Source organism: Pan paniscus, chromosome 15, assembly GCF_029289425.2.
Source record: "Pan paniscus chromosome 15, NHGRI_mPanPan1-v2.0_pri, whole genome shotgun sequence".
Lineage (NCBI taxonomy): Eukaryota > Metazoa > Chordata > Mammalia > Primates > Hominidae > Pan > Pan paniscus.
In genome coordinates this window covers 1,275,875-1,284,783 of record NC_073264.2, presented here as the reverse complement: position 1 = coordinate 1,284,783, position 8,909 = coordinate 1,275,875, and the positions used below count along the sequence as shown (strand labels likewise).

The following is an 8,909-nucleotide window of genomic DNA, read 5'->3' as shown; positions in this document are numbered from 1 at the left end:
GACAATAACGGGGAGTAGCTGTCAGGCCCTGGGAGTGTCTGAGTGTAAGTGAAGATGGGTTTGGGGTCACTGAGGGATGCGTGGGAGCCATCCCTGTGTAGGTACAGGTCATTGGGAGATAGTCTCGTGAGGCCTGTGAGTGTCCAGGGTTGTCCTGGGTGCCTGGGGCTGACTGTGGCAGAAATCTGGGGAAGGCTAGAGAGAAGCTGGGAGACCCAGGAGAGTCCCTGAAGGCAGGGGGTGAAGAGGTGAAAGAAGTGGGGGGGGGTTGCAGTAAGGTCCGTGAGTTTGTAGGTGATTCCTGGGTGTGGGAAGCTGACTCCAGGTGCAATCTGGAGATGCTTGGAGAGTAGCTGAGAGAGACAGAAGAGTCCCTGAGGGCTGGGGGTGAGAACATGAGGGAGACTGGGGAGTAAGTCAGTGAAACTCGTGAGTTCGGTGGTGTATCGTGGGTGCCTGGAACTGAGTCCAGCTGGAATCTAGAGAAGTTTTGAGAGTAGCTGAAAGAGACACAAGAGTCCCTGTGGGCTGAGGGCAAAGACCTGAGAGAGACCAGGGAGGACCTCAGTGAAGTCTGTGAGTCTGTAGGTGATTCCGGAATGTGGGAGGCTGACTCCCGCTGAAATCTGGGCGTGGTGGGAGAGTAGCTGGGACAGACAGGAGAGTCCCAGGGGGCTGGGGGTGAAGACATGAGAGAGACTGGGGAGTAACTCAGCGAAACTGCTGAGTTTGGTGGTGATACCTGGGTGCCTGGAACTGACTCCCGCTGAAATCTGGGCATGGCTGGAGAGTAGCTGGGACGCACAGGAGAGTCCCTGAGGGCTGGGGGTGAAGACATGAGAGAGTCCGTGGCCCCCAGTGCGCTCTGGAGATTCATGCTGCCTGTTTTGTCTGAGCTCTGATCCAAGAACCCCCATCCTTGGTGGTCACCAGTACCCAAATCCTGCTCAAGGAGTGGGGACTCAGTTGTGGTGAAGGCCCCGCTGAGGCCCTAGAGTCAGAGCCCTGCCTGCCAGGCCAGGACCCTTGGGAACCTCCCGGGTGGTCAATGCTCCCCAGACCACGTCCTGCCTCCATCATCCCCACAGCTCCTCCTGCTCAGTCATGGGGGTTGCAACACCCTGCGATCATACCCAGTGTCACCTGGTTTTACATAGGTTTACGGAGAGGTGACACTTGCTTCTGGGGTCCTTTGGGATAAGTGGGACTGAGGAGAAAGGTGTTGAGGGCCCAGGTCAGGTGATGAGAGGGGGCACAGTGGTGGGCAGGAGCGGGAGCCATCTTCGGGGTTGAGGGTGCCCCATTTTGTGCAGGTGGTGCTGCAGCTTGTGCCGCGCGTCCTCCAGCTCCTCACAGCGGCACCCGAAGGCCAGGTTCACGGCCTCACACTGGAGTCCCAGGTCCTCGGAGGTTTCGCGAAGGATGCAGTCCACCAGCACCGACAGGTTGGCCGAGTCCTGGCGCTCGCGCTGGGCGCGGCACAGATTGTCCTGCGTGAACTTGGTCCAGGTCTCCGGGGTGGAGGCGCTGCGGGGTGGGAGACAGCCAGGGGAGGGTCGGGAGGCTCCGCCAAATGCTGGGGGCCCTGCCACGCCCCCATTCCCTGTCTGTGCCCCATGCTCCTGGAGGAACTGCATGGACTCCAATGCACCCCGTGCAGACCCACGAAGCCCAGTCCCCCAAGCTGCCTGCCTCCGAGTGCCCCCCGCCCACAACTCCCCTGAGTCCTCCCACACCCTACCCACCCCGGGCACTTAGTCCCCTCCTGCCCCCGCAACCCCGTTCCCAGCACCGCTGCCCCCGAGGCCCCCTCTGCAGCACCTCCGTCCCCCGCAGCCCCCCTTCCCTAGTACCCAGCGCCCGCGTCCGCTTCTCGCACCCAGGAGTTTGCCGCGCTCAAGTGTGCGGTGGTCGCGCTCCCTCTGCTGGCCTTGGGTGGAAATGCAATCCTGCCAGCGCCTGGGGCTGACCCCACCCCACCCTGTCCTGTCTACGGGCAACCAGGCTGTGCACGCGCTGGGCACTTGAGGAGGTCTTGCTCGCTTACTCATGCCAGGGGCAGACAGTTGCCCAAGTGCCCTCGGGGGCGAGGGCCTCTGGGCCAGGCTGGGGGAAGGAGCCCCGCTGGGGCCCCCAGGCAGAGGGAGGTGAGACCACAGCCAGGGCAAGCGCGGGGCAGAGCTGGCCCCCCCCCCCACTTGGAAGGTGGTGGAGTGCCTGATGAGCCTACACCTCGGTGCTCTGGCTGTGGTGGCGCCCGCAGGTCTTGTCGAGGTTGTAGGCCTCCACCTTGTCCGACCAGTGCATCTTGCAGATCTCCGTGTGCTCCCGGTTCAGTCTGGGGCGGGGTGGAACAGGGCATTGGTGTGTGGCCAGGGAGGGCCCCGCTGGGGACCCTCCATGCTGCAGGCTAGGCCTTCATGCCCGCTTCAGGAGGGAGCTCTGGGCCGGCTGTCCTCGTGCTCAGCAGTGACCAAGAGCTGCCGCCCCTGCTGGGAGGCTGCAGATCAGTTGTGGCACTGGGCTTTGGCCACTCAAACTCAGGCTGGGCCGGAAACTCCCCCACCCAGCCCTGTGCTCCCACTGTGACCTGGGACAGCCCCTGCCGGCTCTGAGCTTCAGGGTCCTGTCGTTCAATGCCTTGCCCCAGGACCAGCCGTGGGTGGGGTCAGGAGTCATCCCTTGGGCAGCCCTCGACCCACCGGATCTGGTTCACTGCTTGCACGATGGCTCTCTTCAGCAGCTCCTGAATGTTCCGGATGAGCTCAGCTTCCTGAGGGAGGAGACGCCCTGAGCACCAGAGCCTGTCCTTGGTGAGGATCCCAGGAGGCCCAGCTGCTGCAGGCCTAGGTCAACACCTGAGCAACCAGAAGGAGTTGAATGCCGGGCCTGAGCTCTGACTGTGCAAGTTCTGCTCTCTCACTGGGTTTATCTTGGGCTTTTGGGCACTCTCCTTGGTGCGTTGTAAGTGGGGTGTTTTCCTCCAGGGCCTTCTATGGGCTGCTGGGAAGGTCCCTCAGCGGCAGTTCCCACGCCCCAGGCCTCAAGAGTCATCACTGCTGCTCACTCACTGCACCCAGGAACGTTGGCCTGCCTCTGGCCTCTGGACAGCCCCTGAGGACCCTAACTCTGGGGGCCCAGATGCCCGCCCAGGCTGCCCCTCAGGGTTCTGTGTTGGGAAAGACCATCCTCACACCAAGAACAGGAGGAAGACCCTGTGTTTCTTCTTACTGCCTGGCCCGTTTAATTTTCTGTGTGTAGGAACAAGCCTTTTTTCCCTGTGATTGGGGTCTTTGCCTGGACCACCAGCTACCTCCTTGTGTGCCAGGGCCCGAGTCCTGCACCCCTCTGTCCCTGGGTTTTCCTCTTCCTGCACTGTCAGTGTCTCCGTCACTTCGCAGGCACCCTTGTTGCAGGCAGAGGGTTTGTGGGAGCTGCAGCAGTTCTTGAGGCACTGAGAGGGTGCAGGGGGATAGGCCTGCAGAAGGGGAAGGGAGGGAGGAGGGAAGGCATGAGGGGAGGGAGGGACTCAAGGGTTCTTGCCTGAGTTTGGGGTTATGGCAGGAGACCAGCTGCCTCCACCCCACATCTTTCACAAATGTCTACAGGCCTTTAGTGGTTCTCATGGAGGCCCCAGGCTCTGAGAGCTCAGGGAATTCTCCAGAGCCAGCATCAGGGCCAGGACTGAGTTACTCTCTCACCCTATGGGGTTGCCCCATAGACAAGCTGGGCTGGATTGGGAAGTTACAGGTGACATGGAGAAGGGGACCTGTGGGTGCAGATCTTCGTGTCCCCGGCTCTGTATAGGATGAATGGGAGCAGTAGATCCCAGCCTATCCCACCCTACCTGTCCACACCCGCAGTGCTGGCCCAGACCTGGGTTTCCACCTCGGGAGCAACTGTCCCAACCAGGGAGCATCTCTGGGGAGCCCAGGGTCAGGATGACTATGCCAGGACTCAAAGGGATTGGAGGACGAGAGGAGAAACAGCTGCTTGGAAGTCAGGGGCCTTCTGGGGCAAAACTGCCTCCTGTCACTAAGGGGCCAGATTTCGGGACTCAGGGGTCTCACGCACAGAGGGCTGGTCTCCCGTGTGCTTGCAGCAGCCACGTGGCTTGTCCACATGAACTGCCGGGGGCTCCTCCTCTCTGTGCCCACAAATCCTGGCCACCCAAGGCTGCTGGCACCTTCAGCAGCTCCGTCTCCACATGGTCACGCACGAGGTTGGCGTGCTGGTGGTGCTGGCTGCACTGCATGTTGTCAGTGGCGATGGAGAAGGGCACCTCCATGGCATCCAGGGCGCGCTCCAGCCGTTTCTTCTGGGCCAGCAGCAGGTCGGTCTCCGCAGCCAGCGCCTCCACCTCGGGCTGCAGCTCCGACTTCCAGCTGTGCGTGTCCTGCAGTCGCTCGCCCACTCTGCACGTGGAGTCTTGCTGTGTCGGCTGCGTCAGCGCCTGGGTCTCTGCGGCCAGCTGATGGCTCTCATGCCCCTGCAGCTCCCGCTCTGCTGGTTGCAGTCGGCAAAGGCCTGGTGGTAGCGAGCATAGCAGTTCTGGAACCACACCTCCAGCCGGCAGTGGCCAGGCCGGAGGACGTGTAGGCGCCCGTGTTGCGGGCCACGTCATACTCTTTGCAGGGCAGCTCGCAGGGCGGCACTTTCTGTGGGGCCGGCTCTGGTAGGAGCACATCCGTCTGCACCATGGTGTCTGCCGCTCACCAGGACCAGGGGAGTGAGGAGTGTGTGTGGTCAGCTTGCTGCGGTCAGCCCAGTGCAGTCATCGGTCGGCTCCAACGGCTCAGTCCCAGAGCAGGACGCGGCTCCCAGTCGCTTGGGTGACGCAGTAAACCAAGAGCTTCCTGTTGCCAAGAAACGAGATCTCTTCTCCAGTGGCTAGGGGAGGGGTCATTCAGGGCGGTGGGCAGAATTGCCCTCTTAAAGGGCCAGGCAGCCCCAGCCCCACCTCGGGGCAATCAACAGTGGCCAAGTGTTCCTGTCACTTAGAGGATCCCAGGGCCAGCCGTCTCCAGCCTCTGTGTCCCACCCTTAGGGTTCAGGGTGTGGGTGGGGACCTACTGCCCTGGCCCCTTCGTTGATTCATCCATTTGTTCCTGGTTTGCTCTCTGATCCTGTCCTGTGCGGAGCTCCACGCTCAGGGTGAACAAGACAGAGGAGGCTCTGCCCACCTGCCCCCTCAGGGCAGAGGGCTGTGGTTGTTGTGTGGGTGTTGGGTGTGCTCAGTGATAGTGTTACTTGATGCCGTACAGGTGGCTGCTCTCCCTGCCCTCCTGGCCCCAACAGCAGCCTGGTAGCACAGGGAGGGTCCCAGGCCAGGCCCCCTCAGGGGCAGTCTGAGGCAGTTCCTGCAGGGACTCCGCTCCATTTTCTCCTGGACCTAGTGCCTGAGAGCCAGGCCCTGGTCTCTGGCCTTCTCCTCCCAAGTCCCAGCCAGTGTCCCCTCAGGCTGGGCACAGTGGGGAGGGAGGGAGTCTGAGTGTGCTTTTCCCTGGGGAGTTGAATTCAGCCTCTGGGTAAGTGTCCAGAGTCAGATGCCCAAATCTGCCCCACAGGGCGGAGGCAGGCTCTGTGCTGCGGAGGCTGCCCTGAAAGCCACCCAGGGCCATGCTGCCTGGCGGAGACTGGATGGGCAGTAAGCGCCCCAGGACACATCGGCCTCCCCCAAACCTGGGGCGAGGGGAGCCCCAGCCTAGGCGCGATTCCCCATGCAGCCAGCGGAGGGCGGCTTTGGTCTGGCGGTGAGAAGCCTGTGGCTCCTGGCTCGGCCTCCCCTCCGCTTGCCTGGCGCATGCACTCCTGGGGACCCCAGCCCCTCCAGCCTCCTCTTCCCTGAGAACCCCGCACCAGAAAGTCCTCGCTAGGAAGTCCATGCCCTTCCTACAGCACAGGCCACTGGGCCCCTGTTCCTTCCACCTTCACCTCCTCTCCCACCACAGCCCGCACCCTCACTCCAGCCACAGGAGCCGGGGCTCCTCCTGGGCCATTCCCACCACCCCGCCCAGGTCTCTCCAGCACCACCATGTGCCGGCCAGTGCCCTCCTCCTGGACCTGACCTCCCCTGGTCCTGACCTCTCCCGCGGCCAGAACCCTCAGTCCATGCTGCTGTCACCACGGTGTGCCTGGCCTGACACAGCCTCCTGATGGGGCTTTGAGGACAGCAGCCGGGAGACTTACCCCAACCCAGGCCGAGCCAGAACCTATTGCAGGTGGCCTGGGAACCTCTTCTCACTGTCCGTCAAGATTGGGAGGTCAGGGGACCTTCAGGGACTGGTGTGGTCTGAGAAACATCCTTGAGCCTCGCCATGACTCAGTTTCCCCAGATGGCAGCAGGCTGGAGCCCACGCAGGGCAGGATGCCAGGCTCCACCTTTTGTCTGGAACCTGCATTCACTGGGCACCTCTCTGTAGGCATAGCAGAGCAGAGCTGCCTGTTTCTGTCCCTGATCTGCAGCCCCAGGAGCCCGAGAGACCACCTAAGCCAAGGAGAAGGCCTCTGGGCCAGAGCCCAGCTCTGCGAAGTGGGAGACCTCTCAGCCTCCACTTCCAGGTGCCCTGAAGTCGTTGGCAGGGGGTGCTGCCTACTTGGGGCTCCCAGACTAAGGGAACACATTCACCTGGTGACCGCAATAGGCCCTACAGGCTGAGGCACAGGATCTGACCAAGGACGCATCAGAGTTAGGGGACTGGGCCCTGACTCCTGCCAGCTGCAAACTCCCAAAGCCCCCAGCCCTCTCATGGGGTGAAGACACCCTGAAGGACACTCCAGTGTGCTCCCAGCTCTGGGTTCTGCCAGCCAGAGAGTGGGACTCTCAGGCCACGTGTGTCTTGCTGGATCTCAGCTTCAGGGACCCAGGGTGCTGTCAGCTCTCTGAGACCTGGGTTGGGGGTGTCCATTAGAGCACCTTGGTCAGGACCCAGAGATGGGGAGGGCACGGCTAAGAGCACCCCAGGCAGTTGGCATCTCCAGAAAGCAGGAGATAGCGCATGGCTCTGTGACAGATGTCCCGTGACAGGGAGGATTGGAGGGACAGATGGACTTGCTCAGGGGCTGAGGGGCAGACGAGACTACCAAAGGGCAACTTGGACACTGGATGGCCACAGGAAGGCCCCTGAACCCCATCCTGATTGATCCAGGGCCAGTGACCTTGGCCCAGACTGCAGGCCTGGGGACTCAGGTTCCTTTAGTTTCTTAAGAAACTACTATACTCCTTTTTGGCATAGCTGTACGATTTTACATTCCAACCAGTCATGTGTGAAAGCTCCAGTTTTTACTCATGCTCCCCAGCATTTGATGTTTTATTTTTATTTTAGCTATTCTGATATATATGTGTTAGTCATTGTGGTCTTAATTTGCAAATTTCTAATGACTAATGACATTTAACATCTTTTCATGTTCATAATTAAATACCATCTGTATTCCTTTTCACATATGATTAGCACAAATGTGAAAAATCAGAACAAAATTTTTCACACAACTTCAAAATTTTTAGAACAATACTCAAGGGAAAAGGTGTTTATTTAGAACAATGAAAACAATGAGACATTAACTTCTAGCTTAAATAAAGTTGATTGTGTGCATAAAAATGGTGAAAATATTGGACTTTCTTGGCAAAAGAAGAAAGGGGAAGACTTTATATTTTCTGACATAATATTTATCATTTGTCTTTGGTTTGTGTATTATGTGTATGATTTTGAAAAAATGCATCAAAGATATAACTTTCTGGTGTTTTCTTTGATATTATCCTTGCAAACAGAAAAGTTGGCACATGTTTCTGTATAAAACTGGTCAAAGTTGGCCTAGGAATGATCTTACATTGTACTTTCACTTTACATCATACTGTAAGAGTTTAATAATAGCTAAGGCATCAGCATTGATGTGGACTTATTATCCCTATTCAAGAGGTGGTGTGAGGTTTAGGAGAGTTATGTGCCCTTCATCATAAAACGAATCTATGAAGCATTTATATAAAAACCCAGTATTTCTGGTTTCAAATTCAGTACTGTGCCGTCTGCTTGATAGATTTGTTCGCAGGTTAGAGACATTTTATTGCATAACTTCCATGAAATATCACAGTTGTACTCTTGACTATGTTTGAATCACAAAAAGACTTTAATCTGCACTCAGTTCTTGTAACTAAAATCTTCAGTTTGAATATGAATTTCACTTAAAGAACATCGCTAGAAATCTCAGAGAGAAAAAGACTTTACTTGCAGAATACAATCTGCATTTGCTTTGACAACTAGTTAGTTCACATATGTAAAATAAGTCTACCTGTCTGTATGCATAATTAAGATGTAACAGTAGTGTGGTAATGACTTGTTAAAGCAATTAGAATGGCAGTGGATCATGGCACAATTTACCTTAAAAGCCATGAGCAGAATACATCACAAGCTATGATACAATAAATAGTCATTACGTTTAAAGTAGTATCCACATATAAGAACACAAAGCATATTTTAGCCCTTTAAATGAAAGCTTCATTCAGTCAATATTGGTCTTCCTGTAGATGCATTTATGAAACAAAACCACAAAACATACAGCTTACCCGCTTCTCAAAACTCATTGCACAATAGGTTGAGGGACTTCTCTACACCAGGACCTATTATTAAAACCAGTAAGTCCTCAGTGAAAATCATTTATTTGCCTGCAGTGTCATCTGATGTGTCTGTTGTAGGCAGCTGTGGCAGTGGTTCGTGGTTTAGTGACACGGACCCTGCCCACGTCTGTCCGTCCATCAGTGGGCTAGTGTCTCTCTGGCTGCCCCTGAGAAGGGTCTATAGGAGTTAACGGCATTAGCATGGGATTGAAAAGAAATCATCTTGGATTCAAACTTCCATTTCAGTATTCATTTCCAGCTAAGTTTGTGTAGCATGCTTAATGTTTCTGAAGCTCAA

The 8,909-nt window shown here is 56.8% G+C and overlaps 1 pseudogene; it reads right to left on the bottom strand.

Annotated features, from left to right (window-relative positions):
• Nucleotides 1–1,132: 1,132 nt before the first annotated feature.
• LOC117978473 (tektin-4-like) lies at nucleotides 1,133–4,700 on the bottom strand (annotated as a pseudogene).
• Between the last annotated feature and the right edge of the window lie 4,209 nt (nucleotides 4,701–8,909).